This window comes from Pelodiscus sinensis, chromosome 1 (genome assembly GCF_049634645.1).
Source record: "Pelodiscus sinensis isolate JC-2024 chromosome 1, ASM4963464v1, whole genome shotgun sequence".
Classification (NCBI taxonomy): domain Eukaryota; kingdom Metazoa; phylum Chordata; order Testudines; family Trionychidae; genus Pelodiscus; species Pelodiscus sinensis.
The window spans coordinates 48902298-48913584 of record NC_134711.1 but is presented as its reverse complement, the minus strand read 5'-3'; positions in this window follow the sequence as shown (position 1 = coordinate 48913584).

The window sequence follows — 11287 nt, the reverse complement described above, 5'->3', positions numbered from 1 at the left end:
AACTAGTCGACTACCTGAGAAGCATATGCTAGTCAACTAGTCACTTCCCTCACCTTGCTACCTCTATCAGAGAGAGGGAGGCAGGGGCGTAGTGGGGGGACTGGGCACAAGCTGGAAATCAGCTGATTTCGAGCTTGCACCCGGTCCCAGATGCTGCACCTGTGCTTTTTAAATGTATTAAGAACCTGGCATCTCTTAATATATTTAAAAGATAGAGCCACAGTGGGGTTAGAATATTCCTGAAGAGAGAAGTCCTCTTATTGAGGCAACACAATAGTTTAATTCTAAAACACTTTGGCTGTGTCTACATTGGCACCCTTTTCCGGAAAAGGGATGCTAATGAGACACTTCGGAATTGCAAATGCCGCGGGGGATTTAAATATCCCCCGCGGTATTTGCATGAACATGGCTGCCGCTTTTTTCCGGCTCCAGGCTTTGCCAGAGAAAAGCACCAGTCTAGACGGGATCTTTCGGAAAATAAAGCCTTTTCTGGAAGATCCCTTATTCCTCTTAAAATCAGGAATAAGGGATCTTCCAGAAAAGGCTTTATTTTCCGAAAGATCCTGTCTAGACTGGCGCTTTTCTCCGGCAAAGCCCCAGGCCGGAAAAAAGCAGCAGCCATGTTCATGCAAATGCCACGGGGGATATTTAAATCCCCCGCGGCATTTGCAATTCTGACTGGTCTCATTAGCATCCCTTTTCCGGAAAAGGGTACCAATGTAGACACAGCCTTTCAGTCCTCAGCCTCTAGGCAAAGGGTGCCAAATATGGTGGGAGTGATTGTGATGTAGACACTTGTTCTCCAAGACATGGATTAAGGCCACTAATTTGTTTCATATACAGGCAGTCCCCGGGTTACGTACAAGATAGGGACTGTAGGTTTGTTCTTAAGTTGAATTTGTATGTAAGTCGGAACTGGTACATATTGTAGGGGAAACTCTAGCCAAACATTTTTTTTAGTTTTGGATAGCATAGGGAAAGGTTAACTCCCCTCTAATGTTTGTTTTGCTGTCTGTTCCCCTGTTCAGAAGATTTCACATCTATTTCTGTCCCTGTGACAAACTCAGGACTAAAGGAGTAACTCATCAAATACCAAACAGCTCTGCACCATGCTTTGAGCTAATAGCTTTATTTCCACACACCACCCAGGGTTCTAGGAGGAGGGTCCTTTTTTTGCTAACACAATGAGGCCAGCACTTTGTTTGTTTTGGTGGAGTCTTTGTTTGCCCAGGGAGCCCAGCATGTATAGGGGGAGGAGGGGCGGAGAGGCTGCTTTTGTCTGCTGTTCGGCAGCCTGTTGCTCAGGGGAGGGGGCAGCCTGTTGCTGGCAGGGGGGAGGGGGGAGGCGTGCAGGATGCGAGGCCACGGGGGGGGGGGGGGGCAGCGGGCGTGGGGAGGCACTTTTCCTCTGCCCGGCAGCTCTGCGGGATCCCTGTCCCTGTGGCCAGCTGCTGCAGGCAGAGGCCAGTTGGAGCCGGCCGAAGAGGAGGAGGAGGTGGATTCTAGGACCCAGGTGAGCGAGCCCCGGGACGCTGCTGCGCTCCAGGAGCCCGGCATGTATAAAGGGGAGGAGGGGCAGAGAGGCTGCTTTTGTCTGTTCGGCAGCCTGTTGCTCAGGGGAGGGGGCAGCCTGTTGCTGGCAGGGGGGTGGGGGGGGGCAGCAGGCGTGGGGAGGCACTTTTCCTCTGCCCGGCAGCTCTGCGGGACCCCAGTCGGAGCCGGCCCGAGGAGGAGGAGGATCCTAGGACCCAGGTGAGCTAGCCCCGGGAATGCTGCTGCGCATGTGCGGGAGTTGCCTCACCCCGTTCGTATCTAGGGATTCGACGTAAGTCGGATCCACGTAAGTCGGGGACTGCCTGTATGTCATTAAGCCACATTTAGATAGTAACAAAAATGCAATCATTACAGATTAAGCCTGGATTACCATTTTGATTTAGTAGTATTTTATATCCACTTTGCATTGACATAAGGTATAAGGCAATGGAAAATCTGGCCCACATTTTGGCAAGTTCTTTGATGTATGTTAATGTAAGTGCGGAGGGAAGAACACATGAGGTAAAAAGCAAGGGAAGAATTAAAATTAGGGAAAATCCAACATCTTTATATCTTCAAAATATAATGTTTATTTTTTTATGGTCCAATCTTGCAATATTCAGAAAAAAAAAACCAATGAAATTCTAATAGTGTAAGATTTAGGACCCTTAATTTTGTCTATTAGAGCTTATTGGGAGCCTCTATACCAGCCCACTGAATATATTCCTCTATTCAGTAGGCTGGTATATTTAGGGAACAAGTAGACATTCAATATTTTTATTCAACTATTTTGTAGTGTGTAATCACATGGGTGGAAGCCATTAAAATTTATGACCATCTCGCAAGATACACTGATAATACAGTCAATTGTTGCATGAGACTCTTCTTTGATCTCAGAAGGAAAAAGAGAAGTCTAATTAATAGCATGCAAGGATACTGATGCGAAACGCCTCCTGACTTCAACAGAGGCAGGATTAGGTCCTTGAATACTTTGTTTTCTTGTCAGACATAAGTATATTTTAAAAATATTTCCATAACCATCAATAACAGTAAAAATGTATGAATGCTTTAGAAGCACATATTGTTTTGAAAGGCATCGTGTTACATTTTTATGCACCAAAGTCAATGTTTATGGCATTTAAGTGTACATAATAGATTAAACATTCCTGAATTTACTGGCTCCTGAAATCTAAATAATGATAAAAGCAAATGTTTATTGTAGATTTTGCCATGTAGGACAGAAGTATCCCACTATGTTATTAAAGTATAAATATACTGTAAAATTCTTATTCAGACATATTTTTCTCCTTCTAGACTTCAGCTCATAGGGTATGTGTACACTACCACCCTAGTTCGAACTGGGGTGGTTAATGTAGGCAACCGGAGTTGCAAATGAAGTCCGGGATTTGAATTTCCCGGGCTTCATTTGCATATTGCCGGGTGCCGCCATTTTTATATGTCCGCTAGTTCGGACTCCGTGCCCGCGGCTACACGCGGCACGAACTAGGTAGTTCGGATTATGCTTCCTATTCCGAACTACCAATACACCTCGTTCCACGGGGAGTAACGGTAGTTCGGAATAGGAAGCCTAATCCGAACTACTTAATTCGTGCCGCATGTAGCCGCGGGCACGGAGTCCGAACTAGCGGACATATAAAAATGGTGGCACCCGGCAATATGCAAATGAAGCCTGGGAAATTCAAATCCCGGGCTTCATTTGCAACTCCGGTTGCCTACATTAACCACCCTAGTTTGAACTAGGGTGGTAGTGTAGACATGCCCGTAGAGATTAAATACCTAAATTTCTCAACATGAATAAGCCAGAGTCCTACAGATAGTTTAGCTGAATAGGGAATTATGTGTATTGGAATCCTATAGTAGTACAGAATTAGCTTTTGCATCACCTCTTCATTGCAACAAGGGTAGGAGATATAGCTATGGAATATCGGGCATGATCAAATCTTCCAGGTTCCCTGACTATTCCCGGCTGCTGCAGTGGAGTAATGTAGATCAGTGCTAGAGATCAGCCTGGTACACAGCTGTCCCAGGAGCATGAGATGCAAAGACGGTAATTCCTACCCCAAGTTGCGCTGTGCTATCACTGGCTGCATCTGAGGATCAGGTTAAAAGTATTCATCAGAATTTCTCTCTCTTCCTTTGGAAGGTGAAAACTCTAGAGACAAAATTAAATTAATGTAGTAGTATCTATGAATCTTTCCCCCTTTCCTCCCCCACTTGTATTCTAAAGACAATAACTATCCATTCAGAAAAGGTTACAGCTTACTAGCAACAGCTCAACTCTGTTGACTGACATGATGGAACAGAGACAAGATTTCATCCTCCCATGCTCCATGGTCAACTAGTAAGGCTCAGGAGTGCATCATTTATTGTCCCCTCTGTAGCCAGACACAAACCCCATCTTGTTTTTCCACAAACCCCATCTTGTTTCCCCCTTCTCCCCCAGAGAGCAAGAGAAAGGCAGTCAGCCTTTGATGCCCTGGGAACACAGGTGTGCTGCCTGTCCCTGACTCTACCATAAACAGAAACCAGACAGTAAATGGGCTAGCTGACGACCCGGGGCCTCCCTTTGCCCTGATGGCTAGTACCAGTAATTGACACGCCTGCACTGTCCCAGGAGAGGAATCTTCGCCCATCACATACCAGAGGTGCCCATTGTCTGCATTTTCCCAGGTGGGAAACTTGGCATTCAAAGCCATTTTTCCTAATTGGCCACTTAAAACCAGGAAGAAGCCTACATGACCCAGAGGTATAAAAGAGGTTCAGCAACCCACCCCATTTGAGCTCCAATCATCTATACCTGCTGGCAGGTATTGATTGTCTCCCGAGGTCTGTGGGACGCACAACCTCGCCCTACTTCTTCCCGAGGGATTGAGAGAAAGACGCTGGCCACGCCAAGTCTGGAACGCAGGGGTGAGACTATATACCTGCTATGTGTATTTTGCATGCATTTAATAAGAGCTCAGAGAACCAAAAGGGTTTCATGGTACTTGTAAGTGACTTATTAGTAATTTCTGCCCTGTCCTTTGTAGTGGCTGTGTTATCTGTAACACAGTAGTAGCATTTAACAACTAAGTTTACCCTGTAACAATAAAATAGTAACTGTTTAAGCTTTAACCTGACTCCTTCAGTTGCTGTAACAGAACCAAGCACAATTTAAAAGAACTTCAGCCGGTCATAAGGGACTCACTGCCCTGACCGTCGGCTGACACCCCTCCCCATGCCTCAGCTGTGATACAGGGAACTCTAAAGCAGCAATGTGAAAGGTTGGGAGAATCTTAATAGTTCTTACACTCCTGCATCGCCACTGTAGTGCCAGTTATAATCTGGTCCCAAACTCTAAGGCTATGTCTACAGGCGGGTTGTTGCGCAAGAATGGCTGTTCTTCTTCTGAGCGTCCAAAATGCCCACCCGCTCTTGCGCAAAAGATTTACAGTACGGCGTGGTAAGAGAGGGCTTCCTGTGCAAGAGCTGTGCTCTTTTCTAACAGGTGTAAGCTCTTTTGCGCAAGAGCTCTTGCGTAAAAGGGCAGTGTGGATGCGCAACAGGGGTTCCTTGCACAAGAAAGCCCTATGGCTAAAATGGCCATCAGAGCTTTCTTGCACAAGAGAGCATCCACACTGCCATGGATGCTCTTGCGCAAAAGCACATCTCGCACATGGCAGATGTTCTTGCGCAATAACTCGCCAGTGTAGGTCTCTCCTGTATCCAGAGCTTTAACACAGGTTATATACATTTGCAGACTGCTTTTCAACCCAAGCACACAAGATACTTTTTCTTCCACTAGTTCACATTTTGTTGGGTGATATCTAGCCTTATACAGACATACCAAAGTAGCTTGTATCAGGCTGGACATCCTAATTCTGACCCACCTAAAATTACATGAAATTTGGCCATGGGAATCCTTTTTAAGCATTGATGCCCAAGCTAGCATGTAGCCACAGAACCTTTAAAGAGCAGTGGCAGTTGGGTCAAGTAATCTGCCAATGGGAAATTCTGAAGTATATATGCTGTCTTCCTGCTAACACTAAATCATTATTACAACCTAAAGAAGTGAGCATTCAAATGAGCTGTAGAGGAAGGTTGGTGATTGCTGAGTTATCTAAAATATCACAATGGCCCAATTTATGAGTTACCTGAGCTGAGCTGTGATCTGACCTGCTTGTAGCCCATATAATCCGAACATAAGAACAGCTATAGTGGGTCAGACCAAAGGTCTGTCTCCCAATAGTGGCCAATGCCAGATGCCTCAGAGGGAGTGAACACAACAGATAAGCATCATGTGATCCCTCTCCTGTCAATCATTCCCAACCTCTGACAGAGGCTAGGAACACTATTCCTACCAATCCTGGCTAAAAGCCATTGATGGACCTAATCTCCATGAATTCATCTAGCTCTTTTTTGAATCCTGTTAAAGTCCTAGTCTTCACAACATCCTCTGGCAAGAAGTTCCAGAGGTTGACTGTGCGTTGCGTGAAGAAAAACTTCCTTTTGTTTGTTTTAAACCTGCTACCTAATAATTTCATTTGGTGACCCCTAGTTCTTATATTATGGGAACAAGTAAATAACTTTTCCTTATTCACTTTTTCCATGCTAGTCATGATTTTATATACCTCTATGATATCCCCGCTTAGTCTCCTCTTTTCTAAGATGAAAAGTCCCAGGGTATGCCTACACTACAGCGTTAATTCGAGTTAACTTAATTCGAAATGGTTAATTCAAATTAAGCTAATTCGAAATAACGCATCTAGACACAAAAACTATTTTGAAATAGCATATCCACACTGAGTGGACCCTGAACTGAAGTTAAGGCTGGTGTCAGCCAACGGTCAGGGCAGTGTGTGTGTGTGTGTTTCCAAGAAAAGGTTTAACGCCCGTGTCTTTATTGCTAGGACCGGGATCCCGTCGCAGAGGGTGGCCAGCAGGCCAACAGATGCCCCTTTATATAGGAAGAGCTTATTACACCTTAGATTTTAGCTGCTAGAACACAGGGTTCCTTCGCAGCGGGCAGCCTGGGAAAGGCTGAAAGGTGCCCCAACGGATCTGTCACCTGGAAGTGACACGGATCCAAACGCCCAAGCTCTTCCTATGCCTGTCCCTTTATGACCGGCTGAAGTTCTTTTAAATTGTGCTTGGTTCTATTACAGCAACTGAAGGAGTCAGGTTAAAGCTTAAACAGTTACAGGTTTATTAAAAGACTTATAAAAGCATATGGTTACAATGGCTATTGCTCTCTTTCTTAACTGTTAGCAAAAACAAATTTTAAAAATAGTTACAAAGAAAATAAAGATAGAAAATAAAAATAATGGTACCAAGTGACAGCTTAATCTTTAAAGAGCTCTAAGTCTATGTGTACACTTAAGACAAAGGACCACATCCAGGTACAATTTTTACCCCTTTCTGTGCCTCTCGACTCCAGCATGTCAGGCCAGGGCCGGTCTCTCAATTCCTAGGAAAGACGAATACGAAGTGGGCATCCCCTTGGAACCTCAGGAGATCAAACACCTAACCCGACCAGCAGATAGATGGTAGATTGACACTCAAAGTAAATGTGCTGCTGGACCCATCTTTATACCCCTAGGGGCTCGTATCCTCGTTCTTATCTTAGAGGCCAAATTGTACTGGTCCATTTTGTGGCGCCAGTTCTTACAAGCAAGTTTCAAGTTAATTTTCACTTGCAAGAGAGATAACTAAATTGTGAGTACTAGACATTTTTTTACTGGGCAAGAGATTCCTCCCCCTGCGGACGGCTGTGTGTTCGTATCAACATGGGTTAAGTCAAGGGCACTCCTTGGCAGCCTCTTGGTCAGCAATTGGCGTATCTCTGTTTACAGCCATTCACGGTCACACAGCCTGGGCTTTCTGTGCAAGGCTTTTACTGTTCTGTGTGCCCTGTATGCTCCAGGCAAGCAAAAATGGATGTTACAAGGGGGGTTCCTGTTTGGCTACAGCTGGCCAGAACCAGTGCCAGCAGGGCATCAGTTTAGGACTTAGTGTGTGGGGCTGCTGCCTGAGGCTAACTGAGCTCCGTGCTTAAAGGGACCCTACCCCCACCTCGGACAGACAGTTTTCAGGGTTTCCTGCTTGCTTGTCTACCTCGATGAAGGACAGCAAAGTAGTCCTGTCTTGGAGTGCTCTGAGTGCCTGCACTCGGGACACCACAGCACTCGGCCATATGGAGCCAGAGCTGCCCCTGGGCACGCTGGTACATCTCATGGGGTCGTTGCCATCAGCCCGGCTGCACTTGCTGCAGGCTGCCATCTGGGGCGTCCATTGGGGGACTGTCAGGATCCAGGGGGCTCTGCGGGAGAGCGTCTACCCTGAGGAACCCTCAGAGCCACCCCGGTCCTCCCCACTGGGGGCTCGTGCCCTATTCCTCCCTCATGTCCTTCCACTTATACCTCCCTCGCCCCCCTTCCTGATGTCAAATAAAAGACATGTTTTTTCATAAACACAAAGTGTCTTTATTTAACAAAACTGGGGAGGGGGAATTAAACTCTGGGGAGACTGGGGAAAGGAGGCGGGAGACAGGAGGAGAGAGGGTGGGAGAAGGGAGAGGGGAGAGGGAAACCTGGGAGGAGGGAGCTGGAAGGGGGGAAGTAAGGGGAAGAAGGGGGAGGGGAAGCTCCGGGCCCAGGGTTGAGGGTCTGGCTGGGCCAACTTGATTTTCATGCAAACCTGCTCTTGGGTTCGCATGTGGCCTTTGGTGTCCAGGCTGGCAGTTATCCTGCCATAGACGGCCGTGTTCCTCTGTCTAGTGCAGAGATCATGGGCATCCCCCACAAACCTGAATAAGGTCCATGATCTCCACCCTGGACCAGGAAGGCACCCGTCTTCTCCGGCCCCCGTCAGGCTCCTGGGAGCTGGCAGAGTGCTGCTGGGGAGTGGTGGAGGGCTGGCTTCCAGTGGCTTGCTGGCTCATGTTTTGAAGCCAGTTGGTCAGGGGCCCTGGTAGCCACTGCTGGCTCTGGGCTGCCAGGCTTGGAGCTGGAACAGGCACTGTGGCTAGGGTCTACCACTTTAATGGCTCTGGGGATGAGGGAGAGGAGAGTAAGTTTTCCTGGTTATGCCAAGAGTGGCCACCAGGGCTCCACTTAATTTGAAATAGCTATTTCGAATTTGGCATTACTCCTCATAGAATGAGGAGTAAGTTTTACTGGTTATGCCAAGAATGGCCACAGCACTTAATTCGAAATAGCTATTTCGAATTTGGCATTACTCCTCATAGAATGAGGTTTACCAAATTTGAATTAAGCTCTCCGCTATTTCGAATTAATTTCGAATTAATGAATGTATAGACTCTATTAAATTTAATTCAAAATAATGGCTGTTATTTCGAATTAACTTTGTATTGTAGACATACCCCCAGTGTTTTTAATCTCTCTTCATACGGGATCCATTCGAAACCCCTAATCATTTTTGTTGCCTTTCTCTGAACCTTTTCCAATGACAATATATCTTTTTTGAGATGAGGTGACCACATCTGTACTCAGTATTCAAGATGTGGGCATACCATGTTTTTACATAACAGCAATAAGATATTTTCTTTCTTATTCTTTATCCCTTTTTTACTAACTTACATTAACAATTGTTAATACCTTAGTTTAACTTAGGGATATAAGCCACTAGTCGACTATCCGATAAGCATAAGCTTAAGCTGATCGGATAGTCGAGTAGTCACTCAACTAGTCGCTGCCACCCCCCTTGCTGCTTCTATCATTGAGAGGCAGCAAAGGGGGAGGAACAGGAGCCAATACCAGAGATGATGGGGCGTCCGGGGTGTCCAGGTTTATGGATCTTGGGAAGCAGATAGAAAAATCCTGGTCGGGGGTCAGAAGGTGTTTCTGTGTGGATTTGTTCCCGAGTAGCTGTAGGGAGACTTTTAAGGAGACAGAGTAATTTCTTTTGGTATTCCGAGGTAGGATCAGAGGAGAGAGGTTTGTAAAATGTGGTGTTGGAGAGTTGTCTGGTTGCCTCTTGGCACACTCACTACTGGTCTATCCAGCTATGTAGACTCTCTCCTCAAACCCTACGCAACCAACACCCCCAGCTATCTCCGAGACACTACTGATTTCCTAAGGAAACTACAAAACATCGATAACCTCCCTAATAACACCATCCTTGCCACCATGGATGTAGAAGCACTATACACCAACATCCCACATGAAGACGGATTACAAGCTATTAGAAACACTATCCCAGAGGACACCACTGCCAACCTGGCAGCAGACCTATGCAACTTTGTTCTCACCCACAATTATTTCCAGTTTGAGAACAACTTATACCTCCAGATCAGCGGCACAGCCATGGGTACACGCATGGCCCCACAGTATGCTAATATCTTTATGGCTGACCTAGAACAACGTTTCCTCAACTCCCGTCCCCTTTTACTCCTTCTCTACTTATGCTACATCGATGACATCTTTATGATCTGGACGCATGGCCAAGAAACACTGGAGACATTCCACAGAGATTTCAACAACCTACACCCCACCATCAACCTCAGCCTGGACCATTCCACACGAGAGATCCATTTCCTGGACACCACAGTACAAATCAACAATGGAAAATTAGACACCACCCTCTACAGAAAACCCACTGACTCATACAGTTACCTACATGCTTCCAGCTCCCATCCAGCACACACCATACGATCCATCATCTATAGCCAAGCCCTTCGATACAACCGCATCTGCTCTAATCCCACAGACAGAGACCAGAAACTTCAGGATCTCTACCAAGCATTTATAAACCTCAACTACCCACCCGGGGAAATAAAAAAGCAAATTGAAAGAGCCAAACGAATACCTAGAAACCATCTACTACAAGACAGACCCAAGAAAACCAACAATAGAACACCACTTGTCATCACCTACAGCTCCCAACTTAAACCTGTCCAACACATTATCAATAGATTACAACCTATACTGGAACAGGATACTAAACTCCAAGAAGCTCCGGGAGACAGACCCATAGTCTCCTATAGACAACCACCTAACCTCAAGATGATTCTTACCAACAACCACAGGACATACCACACTAATACCAACCCTGGTACTTTCCCTTGCAACAAACCCCGCTGCCAGATTTGTCCACATATTCACTCTGCTGACACCATTATTGGGCCTACCAAGTGAGTTATAAGATCAAGAATACATATTCCTGTGCCTCCAGAAATATAAACTATGCTATCATGTGCCGAAAGTGTCCGTCTGCTATGTACATTGGACAAACGTCTCAGACACTTCGCCAAAGAATCAATGCCCACAAAACAGACATTAGACAGGATCACAAAGAAAAAACAGTTGCTTGTCATTTCAACCAGAAAGGACACTGCCTCAATGACCTGCTAACCTGCATCCTACTTCAGAAGACATTCAAATCTGCACTTGAAAGGGAATCCTCTGAACTGGCATTCATGCTAAAATTCGACACTCTCCACAGGAGACTTAACAAAGACTCCAACTATCTTAGCCATTACAAAGATATAGCTTCCCCAATTATCACTTCTAATACTATTAACTCACAGACATCTACCCTTCCCCACCTCTAATATCATTAACTCACTGGCATTTACCTTCCTTCCCCTCCCCCCCCCCGCATCCCCCTTCTGTTCTGAAATGTGATTTATCCTTTTCATATGTGTTCATTTTTTTAAATTGTATCCTTTGGTATATATGGTTGTGACTATTTTCTTCCACTATTTGATCTGAGGAAGTGGGTCTGGCCCACGAAA